Source organism: Vulpes vulpes, chromosome X, assembly GCF_048418805.1.
Source record: "Vulpes vulpes isolate BD-2025 chromosome X, VulVul3, whole genome shotgun sequence".
NCBI lineage: Eukaryota > Metazoa > Chordata > Mammalia > Carnivora > Canidae > Vulpes > Vulpes vulpes.
The window spans coordinates 14,008,035-14,022,680 of NC_132796.1; the positions used below are offsets into that span (position 1 = coordinate 14,008,035).

Genomic DNA, 14,646 nt, shown 5'->3' on the forward strand with positions numbered 1-14,646 from the left:
AGATAACCAGGATTTAAACCAGGCCATCCGATGCCCCCCCTTAAGCATGCAAACTGTTCATCATAGTGCATATCATGTGCCACTGTTACTACATTCTACCTACCGTTATTACTGATGCATACATGTGCACATATGTGTGGACATACACACACATGCACCATGGCCAGGAAGTGAAGGGCCATTGCCTTTGTTAGGTGCACATAAAGGGGTTAACTGTGGGAGTCTTTCTTTGTGCTTACTTGGAAACAGTACCTTGAGGAAATGGACATTTGGGTGGTGCCCATACTTGGGGTTACCAACTTGTCCCAGTTTTCTTGGGACTTCTCTGGTTTGGGCACTGAAAGTCCCACGTCCTGACCGCATGTTTTGTTATTTCTTCCCACTGAATACACAAGGGGGCATTGTAACCATTCAGTCGTGCATTCTTCAAACATTTATTGAGCGCCTAATCAGAGGTGTGATTGCTGCCCAAGAACCTAGCACTGAAAATGGGGTGGAGTGACAGAAAAGTGAAGAACTTTCCATCATACCCCCATCAGAAGGAGTAAAATATGTATTTCAATGTATAAACACTTACATGGCACTGACTATGTGCCAAGCACTATAATGAGAACCATCCATTTTAGCTCATTTAACCCTCATAAACACCCTGTACCATAGTTACTATCATTATTGTCCCCACTGTAAAGAAGTGGAGGCAAAGAGAGGCTAAGTACCCTGCATATGGCACAGCTGGCAAATGGCACAAAGCCAGACTTGAAGCCAGGCAAGGCCCTCATTGCTCCAGAGTTCATGCCTTGAACTGCTGTGGTAGGCTACGAGAAAAGGACCTGAACCCCCTCTAGAACTCTGTGAGCCTTCAGCCTCTTTCCAGCCCTGCTTAGAGGCTTGTCCCTAACTCAGCAGTCCTCAACCCTGAGAGCACATTACAATCACCCAGGGAGCTGAAAACGTAATACTGATTTCCTAGGACCCCGCTTGCATAGATTTTGATGCAACTGAGCCACTTTGACCTGGACATCAGGATTTCTTTTTAGATTCTTTCTTTCTTTCTCTCTTTCAGGGAAGGAAGGAGGGAGCGAGAGGGAGGGAGGGAGGAAGAGAGAGAGAGAGAGAGAGAGAGAGACAGGAAAGTGCAAGAGTGAGCAGAGGGAGGAGTAGAGGGAGACAGAGAATCCCAAACAGACTCCACGTTAAGAGCAGAACCAAATGAGGGGCTCCATCTCACCACCCCAAGATCACAACCCCAGCCGAAATCAAGAGCTAGAATCTTAACCAACTGAGCCACCCAGGCACTCCATGGACATCAGGGTTTTTTAAAGCTACCCTCAAGGATCTAATGTACAGTTGGGTCTGAGAACAAAGTGCCCCCCCCCCAACAACAAGCTGGGCTGAGTCTTCTAATCCAGAGCTTCTTAATGCCAAAGTGCATCTTGGTCAGCTAAGAACTTGATTAAAATGCAGATTCTGATTCAGTAGGCTTAGGGTGGGAGGACCAGAGATTCAGCATTTCTAACCAGCTGTTTGGGTGCTGATGTTGGTTTTTAAAATCACACTTGGGGTAGAAAGAATTCTGAGGTAAAGTGTAGTCCATAGACCTATTCAGTCAGAATCTGCATTTTAATGCCCATTTGAGTTTGAGAAGTCCTACTCAAACCCTGAGCTCCCCACAGGTTCTGGGAATGGGTTTCAGATATACCAAGGTATTGCCTTCCCTCAGCTCTTCGAAGCTGGGTTGGTGACCCCCAGGGTGCAACTGCAAACAGCCTCACTGACCCCACGTGTATGCAAATATTACATTTCCCAGATGACCATTATGGAGAGAAGAGTGGGGAGTCCTACTCTAAAAGACTCTTGCTACCCCTCTCTTCCCTCACACCTCCAGCAAGCCTTTGCTCACAGTGTTTCTCCCACCCCGGTGGCCTTTGACCAGGCTTACCCAATTTCTGAAGGTCAAGCTCCTGTCCTAATTCCTCCTCTATGGAATCTATTCCCATTTCCACATGGCCATTTCAAACCAACAGACTTTTTTTCATATAACAAACACCGAATAATATTTCCTATGTGCCAGGCACTGTTCTAAGCCCTTTACATTATTCACTCATTTGTTCATTCATTTAATCCCCATTTTACAGGCAGGGAAACTGAGGCACAGAGCAGTGGAATAAGTTGCTCAGTCACACAGCTAATAAGCAGCAGGGTCAAGATTCCAACCCAAGTAGTCTGGCTTCAGAATCACTACACTGAACCACAACGCTGAGATTCTTCTCATTGGTGCGGGACTTACAGAAGAATTTGTAAATGATGGAGTGTGGACAGAGAAAGAAGATGTATGAATTTCCCATGGCTGCCATGACAGACTACTACACACTGGGTGGCTTAAAACAACAGAAATGTATTATTTCACAGATCTGGAGGCGAGAATTCCAAGCTCACATTGTTGGCAGAGTCGTGCTCCTTCTGAAGGCTCTAGGGAAAGATCCTTCTTTGCCTCTTCCTGGCTTCTGGTGGTGGCCAGCAATCCTTGGTATCCCTTGGCTCGTAGACACATCACCCTAATCTCTGCCTCCATCATCACATGGACTTCTCTGTGTGTCTCTCTGTGTCCTCTCTTCTGCTTGTAACGACACCGGACATTCCATTAGGGCCCATCCTAATTCAGAATGGCCCCATCTTAACTGATTATATCTGCAAAGACCCTATTTCCAAATAAGGGCACATTCCGAGATCCCAGGTGGACATGTATTTGGAGGGGCGGGGCAGACACTATTCCACAGAGTATGGAAGAGCACAAAGATGGTTTCAGGACAGAAAGTGTCTCTTAACAATCCTCAGCTACTATTTGTTCCAAAATGCTGCTGAAGCTTTAGGACCTGTGCCCAACACTTTGCAAATTCAGCTGCGATGTAGCAAGCCATGGAATTGCTGTAGGTTTTGGTCAACAGATGGCAATTTCTTCAGTGTCAAAAGGACATCATTTAAAAACTTCTGCCCACTGTTCAATATCTGATTGTGCCTGTGGGTTCTCCCCAGACCAAATCAATCTAGATTGATTTTATGTACACAACAGGTACTGTCGTACGCGAAATTGAAGATTTTGCAAGTGGCAGGTGCAAAGGTGAAATGTGCACTGTTGGAGTGGCCATGCATTATCTAGGCTAGCATATAATGGTGAAGCAGCCTTTGCTAGCCTGTGGTGATCTTTCGGGTGAGCTACTTGGACATCGGAGCTTCCCTGTGGACTATCCAAGCCTTCTCTATGATAAGCTAAGAAGGAATCTAGTCATCAGCACTCCAGGGCCACAGCATAGACGTTCCAAGCCAAGACCAACTGAAGCAACACTCAGAGGAAAGTTCCAGCTCTAGGGAAAGAGCCAAAGAAGATGGTATCCATACTGTCCACATCATCACATCAGTGCCAAACTCCCAGAGAAAGAGCTAAGTCCTGCCATTGTTTCAGGCACCCGGCAGGACATGTGGGGTTTAAACGAGGAAGTATTAGAGCAGGTAGGTGCTGGGGTAAAAGTAAAACAAGTGAAAAAAATCGGGAACCAAGTGACAGAAAGGTGATCGAAGTGGGAAAAAATGACCCTGAGGACTCTATCTCCTGAAGTAATGACAGTGGTGGTGAAGCTGCTTCTGAGGATGAATGGTGGCATCACTGAGTACACGAAAATGAACCCTCCAAGCCACAGGTGTTGCTGTTGCTGGGCCCTGGACAATAGTATTCAGACTGTTCTAAGTGAGCCCATCCTTCCTTCATTTCTGTTATCACTGCCACACCTGCAAAGAAGGAAAACGAAGGAACTAACGTCCCTTACTGCCAAGGCGCCATTTTGGCTACCGTCATTAGAGTGGAAAATCTATAAGAAAAGGAAGAAAAATCCAAATTTCCCAATGCCTGCAGCTCAGTGGAATCCTCATAATTGGCTGCCAGTTCTGAAAGCCCAGAGACCATCTCAAGCACAAGAGAACAATCAGATGGCCTTACAGAGCAGAGACCAGATACACAAAATGGGAAGAACTGAACTGACAAAATGTCTTGATGCCCTGTAGCATGTGCGAGAAGTGGCTTCAAGAAAGAAATATTCCTGGAAGAACAGGCCACCTTGTCACTTATTTCCACTGCACCAGAAGATTAAAGAAGCCTGGGGCTTCATGCCCTCTTTGCAAGAGCATTCAGCTGTTATTAAGGTTTTTATGGCCTAGCTGGATGGGCGAGTTGCAGAGAAATGATAACCAGAGCCAGGTCAGGGATAAAATTGCCACTTCTGAGCATCTCCACTCAGTGAGGCCCACTGCATCCGTTCATTGATTCATGCAAACGTCTACGTGCCAGGGCATTTTCCCTTCTAAGTTCATACGAGATTTGAGAGCAATGCCTTAAAACCAGGTCATCAATCTGGGGGCTCCATTTACACGAAAAGTTACTTTAGTTACTACATTCATTCTTCCTCTAAAAAAGAGGTTCTGAGAGGGAGCAGTTACGGAGACAAACCGGAAAATACATCCATTCACCACATTTTCTGAAGATTAACTTTCTCCCTAGTTAATTTGCTTCCCCACTTTTCTCTTTTATTCTGTTGGAGGATGCTCTTTGGCATAAAAATCCAAGGTGGCTGTGAGAAAAACACTAAAACTAACGATAAAAAACACAAATAATATGACATGTTATTGATCATTTACCTTACAGTCAAGCTACATGGATCTGAGAAGTCAAAAGAAAAGATAAGAAGCTTGAAAAACAAGAGATTTGTTCCATGTATATCCCAGAACGATGGCTATCAAGTTTTTTGCTAACATACCCCTCAAAGAACTTTGAAAAACTGTATACTCTTTTCCACATTAAAACAAAAACCTGAGCTATAATAAATATACAATAAAACCCACAGATCTTAAAGGCTCCTTTCCAAGTTCTAGGCCTTTGAGTACCCACTAACCCAAAACAAGCTATAGAACATTTCCATCACCTGAAAATTGTCCCTCTGGTCCCTTTGCAGGTAACCTCCCATTTCCTGACTCTCACTCAGGATTAGTCTCCCTTCAGCACATCTTTATGTTGATATCTAAATTTTCAAAATATACTTTATTGCTTACAAAGGAAAAACTAATCAGCCAAAGTTTTCCACAGTTCTTTCATGAGGAATGATTGACAGGAATGATTGATACAAAATCACTGTGTGTATTATTTGTAGTCTGCAATATGCAGAATTTTACCTAAAGATGGCTACTTCTCACACTTTGGGCCCAAGTATGCTCTCAGTCTTTTCCATGTTCTTTATTTATTATGTCCTGAATGACATAACCTCGTCAGTATCAGTTAGAACACGCACAACTATGAGTTTAGCGCTCTGAGTGAGCCAGTCAGGCCAGCAGTGCCCTTTCGAGAATGCCATCTTTCTAGAATGCTGTTTCTCCTGACAATAGTTAGTAAGGGGAGGTAGAAAAGTTTGTTCCCTGCTGCATTTGATCATTCAGTTGGCATCTGTCAACACCTGCCCTGAACCATTGGATAACTGTGGGTGAGATGTTTTATGGCCCAGCTAGACTGAGGTATAATGACAAAGGAACACAACTTGGAAGACCTGGATAAAAGACTCAATTCTGCCATTATTATGTGGTCAGGGACAGATTCTTCCAACTTTCTTTTTTTAAATTTTTTTATTTCTTCATGAGAGACACAGAGAGAGACACAGAGAGACAGAGAGACGGACACAAGCAGGCTCCATGCAGAGAGCCTGATGCGGGACTCGATCCTGGGTCCCCAGGATCACGCCCTGGGCTGAAGGCAGCACTAAACCGCTGAGCCACCCGGGCTACCCCCTACTTCAAACTTTCTGAGCCTCTGTAGACTGTCAAACAGGACTAAAACCAACCTCACTGGGACACTGTGAGAATTTAGGTGAGAAGAGTAAAAGTGCTTTGTAAAATGTCAAGTCCTCATCAGTGAACTCTATCACTATTCTTTTAAACAGGAGCTAATTCTTTTTTTTTTTTTTAAACAGGAGCTAATTCTTATACCTCTTAGCATCCTTGTTGAACATTGCATGCAGGAGGTCTTAACAAGTATGTGTTAACTGAGTGATATATTTGTTTATAGTCAATAAGAATAAAGGGTTGTAAACGTTATTGCTTAGGGAATCAAAATTTTACAAATTAAATTCTCAATGCACACATATAAATATAGATTTTTTTTACCTCAGCTTAATATGCATACATAAGATATAAGAAATAAGCCAAGTTCAGTTTTTAAAAAAGCGATCTGCAAAATTGCATCCCTTAGTAATCTGTACATTTGTATGCAAAATTATCACTACTCATTCTTTTCCCACCAGGAAAGTTAAGCAATAGCACATGGTGTAACCTCTCTTTGGAGCATCCATTTGCTATCCTTACTCACATTTGCAGTTCTCCCAAGAACCGTTTCAAACATTTTCACACTTACATAAATTGTAAAGCTGAGAACAAGAAATACTATTCTGGTAAAGAAGAGGCCATAGTTGATTTTATGAATCTAGATAATTAATTAGTGCACTTAACAAACCAGTGTAAAGTCCCACTATGAGCCAGGTATTCGGGAACAGGATATAAAAACAAGGTGATGGTGGGGGTTGTTAGCCAAGATGGATCAGCCCCCACTGATTACATCTAAGAACTCCAGACAAGATATAAAAACAACAACAGCAACAACTGACAGAAGACTAATGGAAAGCAAATAATAGCAGGCAAATGGGGGAGGCAAGTCAAAGAAGTCATTACGGTGGTGAATTTCCTGGGATTTTACCCCCTCTTTTATTTCCCAGTTTTGATCCCTTGGTGGTCCAAGTTGCAGAGCTGTACAGCGGCTCTACAGATCGTGGCTCCTGCCTCCTGTATACCCTAAGTCCTCTCTACTCAACTGAGGGGAAAAAGAGGGAGAACCATATGTGAGAGGTTTTAATGGGCCAGGCCTGGAAGTGAGGCAAATCACTTCTGCCCACATTCCATTGGTCAAGACTCAGTCACATGGTCATTCCTAACTGCAAAGGAGGCTGGGAAATGTAGTCTAGCCATCTGCCAGAGGAAAGTAAAATATAGATAGTACTCAGCACTAAAATAGCACTGAGGGGGGCACTTGACGGGATGAGCACTGGGTGTTATACTATATGTTGGCAAATCGAACTCCAATAAAATTTTTTTTAATTTAAAAAAAAAAATAAAGGGCAGCCCGGGTGGCTCAGTGGTTTAGTGCTGCCTTCAGCCCAGGGCATGATTCTGGAGACCCGGGATCGAGTCCCACGTCGGGCTCCCTGCATGGAGCCTGCCTCTCTCTCTGTGTGTCTCTCATGAATGAATAAATAAAATCTTAAAAATAAATAAATAAAATAAAATAGCCTGTCATAACTGCCCCAGTACACAAAGGGGTGTGCAGGGATCTTTGTGGACACAGCGGGGACTTCCAAACAGAATGGGGAGACAGAGACCAGAAAAGGCTTTCTGAAGGATGGGACATGAGTTTTGCAAGGTAATCAGGAAGGTGAAAGGAGGGGCATGGGAGGAGACCACAGCATGTGCAGAGATGCAGAGGCAAGAAACATACTGATGCATTTGAGAGACCTCAAGTGATTCCCTCTTCCTTGGGCAAGAGCTGAATGGAAAGAGAGCCAGGAGATGAGCCTCAAGAGGGAGGGGGGAGCCAGGATTTGAGCCAGAAAACTCTGTAACATCATTGATATATTTTAAGCAAAGGTGTAATAGAAACTGGTTCCCAATTTAGAAAGAGCCTGGTAATTGTGTAGAGGGTAGCTGGAAGCAGTATAGGAGTTAGGAGACTTTTGTCATGGTCCAGGCACAAAGCAATTTGGGCTTGAAGTTAGCAGTGGGATACTGTGACGGGATCACATATAAGATCTGAGACATCCATGAGTCAAAACTCTTAAGACTTAGTAACTGATTGAATATGATGGTATTTGATATTACAAAAAGAGCCGAGGAAATTCATTTGTTTCATTCATTTAACGTATTTACTGGACATCTACTGTCTGTGTTCCTCTAGGTGCTGGAGATACAAGAATGAATAAACAAGCAAAGTTCCTGTCCTCACAGAGTTTACATTCTGGTGGAAACTTTTAAAACATCAACAAGTAAATATAAATTTATACCATGATTATGTTTAGCAAATAACCTGTTGTGTTTGAGATGTCCTTGTGGAACATTTGTGTGGGGGTTGTTTAACTGCAGGTTATTTCTATGAGTCTGTTGCTCAGGAGGGAAGCCTTGGCCATGAATGAGGATTTGGGAGTCACCAGCACAGGACAAGAAAACCAATACAAACTAGTACAGGGAATTCATGGCTCAAGACAGCAAAAAGCCCCGGGTTGTTTCTTCAGCTTCAGGCATAGCTAGGTACAGGCTTTTAAATGACAGTATTGGACTTCTTTTAATTAATTTCTTGGAGTCCTGGGGCATGGTGGCCTCTGGCAACCCCAAAGTCGCCAGCTCACATCTATTCATTCAACGACTCAGCCGAGATTTGTTTTGGTTTTTGTTTTCTGATAGCTTAAGCAGAAAAATCTCCGTAAAGTCTATGATTGATGCATTGGGGATTACATGTCCATTCTGGAACCAAGCCCTGTAACCTGGAGTTGGAAGATTCTGCTTGAACATGCCTGAGTCATGAACCCAGACCTGTGGCAATGGGTGGGACAGGGTCAGCTCCATAAAACCCACAAGTGTATTCCTCCAGGAAAGAGAAATTCTGGTACTAGCTGGTAGGGAAAGAGCTGCTGAGGAGGCAAAGACCAGAATGTTCTCTATTGGTGGAAACTGAGGGTTGGGTATTAGTAAGGTCACCCTGGGAGAACATACAGAATGAGAAGCCAGAACTCATGTCAAAATCCTGGGAAGTATGACACTTATTAGCTAAATAGGAAAAAAAAAGATGATCCTGCAAAAGAGATGCAGAAGAAGAGGCCAGAGCTGTAGGAGGAGATCCTGAAGCCAGGTGATGTCCCAGGCACCAACGGAGTGAGTCTCAAAAAGAACGGAGTCAACAGTCACAGAGGAGCCAATGAAAATGAGGACAGGAGGAGATATGACCTGATACCTTGACCATAAAAGCCCATGAGTTAAAGCCAGGCAGTGCTCCTTGGAGAACAGAAGGTGCTATTAAGGAGAAATACAGTAGACTGTCTGGGAGGAAGATCTGGGAAGTTCACTAAATCAAATGGCTCTAACTGTCTCAGCCTCTTGAACTGAGAGGCATATCCAGAGGATCAGGAAAGCTGTGGGATGAACACGAAACACCTGTCTTGACCCTCAATTCTACACAAAAAAAATTATGAGGTGGATCACATTATTTCTATGATAGAACAAACATATCTATATTATGGTGCAGGATGCAAAATCTGTGGGATTTTTTTTAAAGATTTATTTATTTATTTATTTATTCATGATAGAAAGAGAGAGGCAGAGACACAGGCAGAGGGAGAAGCAGGCTCCATGCCGGGAGCCCAATGCGGGACTCAATCCTGGGACTCCAGGATCGCGCCCTGGGCCAAACCGCTGAGCCACCCAGGGATCCCATCTGTGGGATTTTTAAGTTAAAATATTAAGCTTTAAAGAGATTTGTACTTGCAAAGGATCCCTTCAGACTATACTCCCAGAGTTGTTCCTTGCAGGGAACATCCCTTCCCCTCTGGTTAAGGGGGGGCGGGTAGGTCTTCAAGTAGAAAAGAATGGGAATCATGACTATTTGTCATCTGTACATTTGCCTGCTGCCCCATTGGTAAGTAGGATGTTTTAGGACAGATCTGCTCACAAATAATGATAATAAGGACTATAACAGGCACTATTCTAGGGGCTTGACCTCGGTTATGCCTCACAATAACCCCCTGAGATGGAGTATTATTATAATTGCCTGTTTTAAAGATGGGGAAGCTGACACACACAGAGGTTAAATAACTTCCCAAAGGTCACACAGCTCCAGATTTAGACCCAGAGGTTCTGGCTACTACTACTACGCATACTGCAGTGCTCAACCCCATGGTTTCCACGTGGTACGCTTGTCACACCATACATTCTTTTTTTTAAAGATTTTATTTATTTCCTCCTGAGAGATGCACAGAGAGAGAGGCAGAGACACAGACAGAGGGAGAAGCAGGGAGCCTGATGCAGGACTCGATCCCAGGACCCTGGGATCGCTCTCTGAGCCAAAGGCAGATGCCCAACTACTGAGCCTCCCAGGCACCCCCGCACCATACATTCTAACCCTTGTATGATGGTCTGTAAGTGCTTAGAAGAGGCAGGGCTGGGGAAGCTGTGTCCCACCCCTGCCCTAGCCAGCTCACTGACTGGTGATACGATCGACATGCCACAGAGGCACAGAAGCCCTGCTCCCCACACACCTTTGTACTGGTAACCTTGGAACCATGGGAATTTTTTAGTCCACTGGGTGACATTTATCTGAACCCCACGATTACCTTTCTGTTTGGACTTGCACTTTTAATCTTTATTGGTGTCAATGCATTCCCCACATGAAAGAATAATTTCAAAGATGCTTTATACGATAGCTGGGTTCATAAACATATTGTAATTTAAGCTTTTCATACCCTGAATATGAAGAGAAAAATCTGCAATCACCTGGTACTAATCTGTTTTCCTTGAACGTATATGCATAAATTACTTTTTGCATTATTTCTGAATAATAAAAAGATAGCTCGAGCAGTATATGAACCCCCCATAGCTCCGTCATCCAGCAACAACCATTTACCCATGACCAATCTCACTCATTTCCTAAGTAAAAGCCAACTATCATATCATTTCATCTATAAATACTTCTGGGCATATCTCTAAAAGATAAGATGGATTATTTTTTAAACATAACAATATCAGTCCACATTCATATTTCCAAAATTATTTTGAAAATTTTGCTCGTTCTATAGCTCCATACCCCTTAATTATTAATTTGGTTGCTTTTGTTATTGTTGATATGATTTTGAATTTTTTTTATTATGAAAAAACAAACTCCAAAATGTAGAGAAAAGAGAACCCCTGCACCTATCACTCAGCTTCAACAATTATCTATATTTGGTCAATCTTGCTTCATTTACTTTCCCCTTTTTATATCCTCCTTTCACTGGCTGTTCATTAAGCAATCCCCCGACGACATTTCCTGTCATTGGGCATGCATTCTTAGCTTGGTTGGTGGCAAGAAAATGTCGAGGTGTTCTCTGGTAGGCATTTATATATTTACTTAATTTCTAAATCCTTGAAAAGGGATTAGATTAAATGCAATGTTTTCAGTGGATCAGATAAACTGCCACTTGGTGTTTAGCTGTTTCCTTTTTTTTTTTTGAGTAATGTTTAAAATAAAACCAAATTATAAACAAATGGCACTAATAGTCTATGACATGAATACCAAACAAAATATTTGTGTCATACACCCTCTGTCAGCTGTGCCCAGATCTTTAAAGGTACACATTTTTCCAAGACTAATTGAATAAAAACCGAAACGAGAAATTTTAAGCTTGATTATAATTTTGAAAAAGAAAGAAAAAATATAAAGAGACACCATCAGCTGGTTTAGATTGGAAATGGGGCCTGAATGATGACACTCCTATTGGCAAAACCCCTGGCTTCCTCTCACACTCCTAGGTTTTAAAATCCACTCGTTTCCAAACAGCTCTTGGAAGCCCTTTGAGAATGGTGCGTTTCCTTGCCTAGGAGGCAGAAAAAGTAGTTCAGGCTTTGGGGTCTCAGAAGGTAATCACACAGGTCATGATTTGTTGAGATTTACCAAGGTGACCTTGTTTTATCTTGTGGAGACTTACCATGAAATCCACGGCAACACCCACGATAACTGTGAAATCATAGTGTGTTACCATATTGCTCCTTCTGTGGTTGCCACCACAAGCAAATGACAAATGACAGCCATACTGGCTTATACACCACTAAAACCCCAGGGGGGTAATGAAAACTTGTCATGGGTTAGGTCAAGCACCAGCAAGAGAAGAGCTGTCGAGCATTTTTAGCGCCAACAACAGAAAATCTGGGCAAACAAAAAGTAATTGGCTAGGATTATAAATGGGTTCAACTCCTTTGCAGAAGGTTTGGCAGTACCTATTAAAATTAAACACGCACATACCCTATAACCCAGCAATTCCACTTCATGGCGCTAGAGGTCAGGACAGTGCTTACCCTGGGGCAGTGGCTAAGGGGGGCAGGAGTGAGCCTTCTGGGGCTCTGGAAATATTCTGTCTTGATCTGATGGAAGTCACATGGGTGGAGACAGAGGTAAACATTCATCTTTAAACTGTACACTCCATATTTGTGCACTGTCCTGTGAGCTATACCTCCCCCCCCCAAAAAAAAAGTAATTCATAAAAATTCCAAATAAAGAGGCTTTTGCAAAGTGCTGGCAATTTAAGAGGACCTGTCTCTGAATCATGACAAAAGCCTGTGTTCGCCAGGAACTCATTATAGCTCTCCAGGTAGAGAACCTCCAAATAGTGGAGGTCGAGGTGTCATCTCTACTTTCCCCTAAGACAGTAGGTCTCATCCCTTTCTCCACGAAGCAGGGTCCCAATGAGACAAAGACCCACCGTTCCTAGAAGGGCATTGCTGTATTTATGGGCACTGATGTACGCTGTACCTCTGGCACTTGTGAACAATTCAAATGGCCTTTCTTTGACGAAATGATTCCAATGGTTGATGATTGGGTTGCTTTTGAATCACCCCTTCTCAGCAAAGCCAAAACTGTCATATCATATGCCAAGTTACTTTCTAAAATTAAATTAAATGGCAGGCTCTGCTGGTGTTGCTTAATATTCGCTCTTAATTATATTGTAGCCTCTGCCATTTCACAAGGCGTTTGAACACCCTTTGATTATTCATTGTCTGTTCAGTTCCTCAGGTGCACCCATTCAGCAGTAAATCACTGAGAAACCACCAGAAATTTCTATGCTGATATGTTAGTAGCCAAGCAGGGTAATTCTCCCGGGTGCTTATGCCTGGTAAGCACTACTTGCACCGAGCTCCTCTCAGTTCAGGGATTTGAGAGAAACGTTAGTTAAGGGAGGCAGATCTGTACCCCAGGTCTTAGACCTGGGAAACTCTAATGGGCTCCTGGTGAGCCCAGCATCAAGAGACAGGCTCTCTTAAATTGCCAGCCCCTTGAAACGGAGGCAGACCTATCGTAAGGGCATCAGGCTGTCAGTGGATGTGGTTTCCAGTTTAGGATGAGAAAATGGGTGAGAACAACAACAACAACAACAAAAACCCACCAAAGTTTAAAGAGCACAAAAAAGCATGGGATCAAAATATGGATAAATCCAAATGCATTTTCTAGGTTAAAGTGGTTTTTATGTTTGTTCATGTGGAGGCTTACAAAATGTGATAGTATTAATGCAAGAATATGGCTACGATTTAGAGGGAATTGATACTAAATGGGGAAACAAAATGACGTTACATGTACCAAAACTGAACACTACTTTATTATTCATGACTTGGTATCACAACCTTATGGCAGCTTTTAAATATGAAAAAACCTGTGAAGATATAATGAATTAAAGCTGTGGAAGTTTTATAGAGACAAAAAAAAATGTTCTGTATTTCAAGGCATTACATCCCCTGGATATTTTTATGATTTTAATTCAAGGGTCAGATTTTTATGGTTGGGTAAACAGTCGAGAAAGATTCCATCAGCTGCTTTTCAATTATTATAATAGGGGGAAACACAGTATACCTTTGCTATTTAAAAGATTTTTTTTTTTTAAGATCAGAACATGTGTTCCACTTCATGGTATCAACCACAGAGCAAAATGTCTCTAATTGGGAACATACTTGGGGCGAATGACTGGATTAAAATGACTGAGTTATAAATGTCTGAAATGTCTATTTCAGGCACAAGCAGGGGGAATTGGCATTAATTTCTAGAGTGTGCACATAATGATTACATTAGCCCACAGAGATGAAGAGTATATCAGCGTGTACCCTGGAGAAGAAATACCATATGAATAAGGAATGAGCCAATCAATTCTTTAGTGGGCGGCAATCACCGTGAGAAAGGCCTTGGCTGACTCTGCCTCTACCCTCCACCCCACCACCACTTAGCCAGCCCATTTGTCCAGAAGCCCAGTATGTTCCTCTGTAATATCCACCAAACCAAATAAAATGCTTATATTGGTACAGTGGAAAATGCCAACTAACCTTTGACTTTTGACTTAACCCCTGGCCCACTGGACACCTCACGTTGCTTTTGGAATAAGTTGCTGGATCATAACAACTGAGATGCACAAAGAGATACAGATGTGCACACATCTAGGATCCACGTACACACATGCACGTAAGCCTTTTTTCCTGCTCTTTCTCTCTCAGATGCTGACTCCTGGCCCCAACAGGCAAGATAAGAACAGCCCTCCCTCCCTTGGTCCCACCAATCTGTATGTGTGTGCGCACCTGTGCTTGGAGAGTATTCTACGATGAGAGGAAACAACCTGAGTGGCAAAAAGCTTAGAGTGTGGGTGCTAGAATAAAGAGACAGTCACTGTCGGTGGGGACCCTGTCCTCATCCCCTGTGCATTAACCTTTCCAGTGTATGCTGACAGCGTCCTACTTCAAGCAGTGTCTTCAATTCTCTGCCTGAGGTTTTCTCTTGGCCTGAGAATG

At 42.9% G+C, this 14,646-nt stretch overlaps 1 protein-coding gene and 1 pseudogene across 2 annotated transcripts in view; one reads left to right on the forward strand and one right to left on the reverse strand.

The window, feature by feature from the left end:
• The window catches only part of RAI2 (retinoic acid induced 2), a 387,183-nt gene that overhangs the window by 132,336 nt on the left and 240,201 nt on the right, over positions 1–14,646 (reverse strand). The window lies entirely within an intron of this gene.
• LOC112919050 (protein Mdm4-like) overlaps positions 1–14,646 on the forward strand; it is a 45,865-nt pseudogene that overhangs the window by 26,019 nt on the left and 5,200 nt on the right.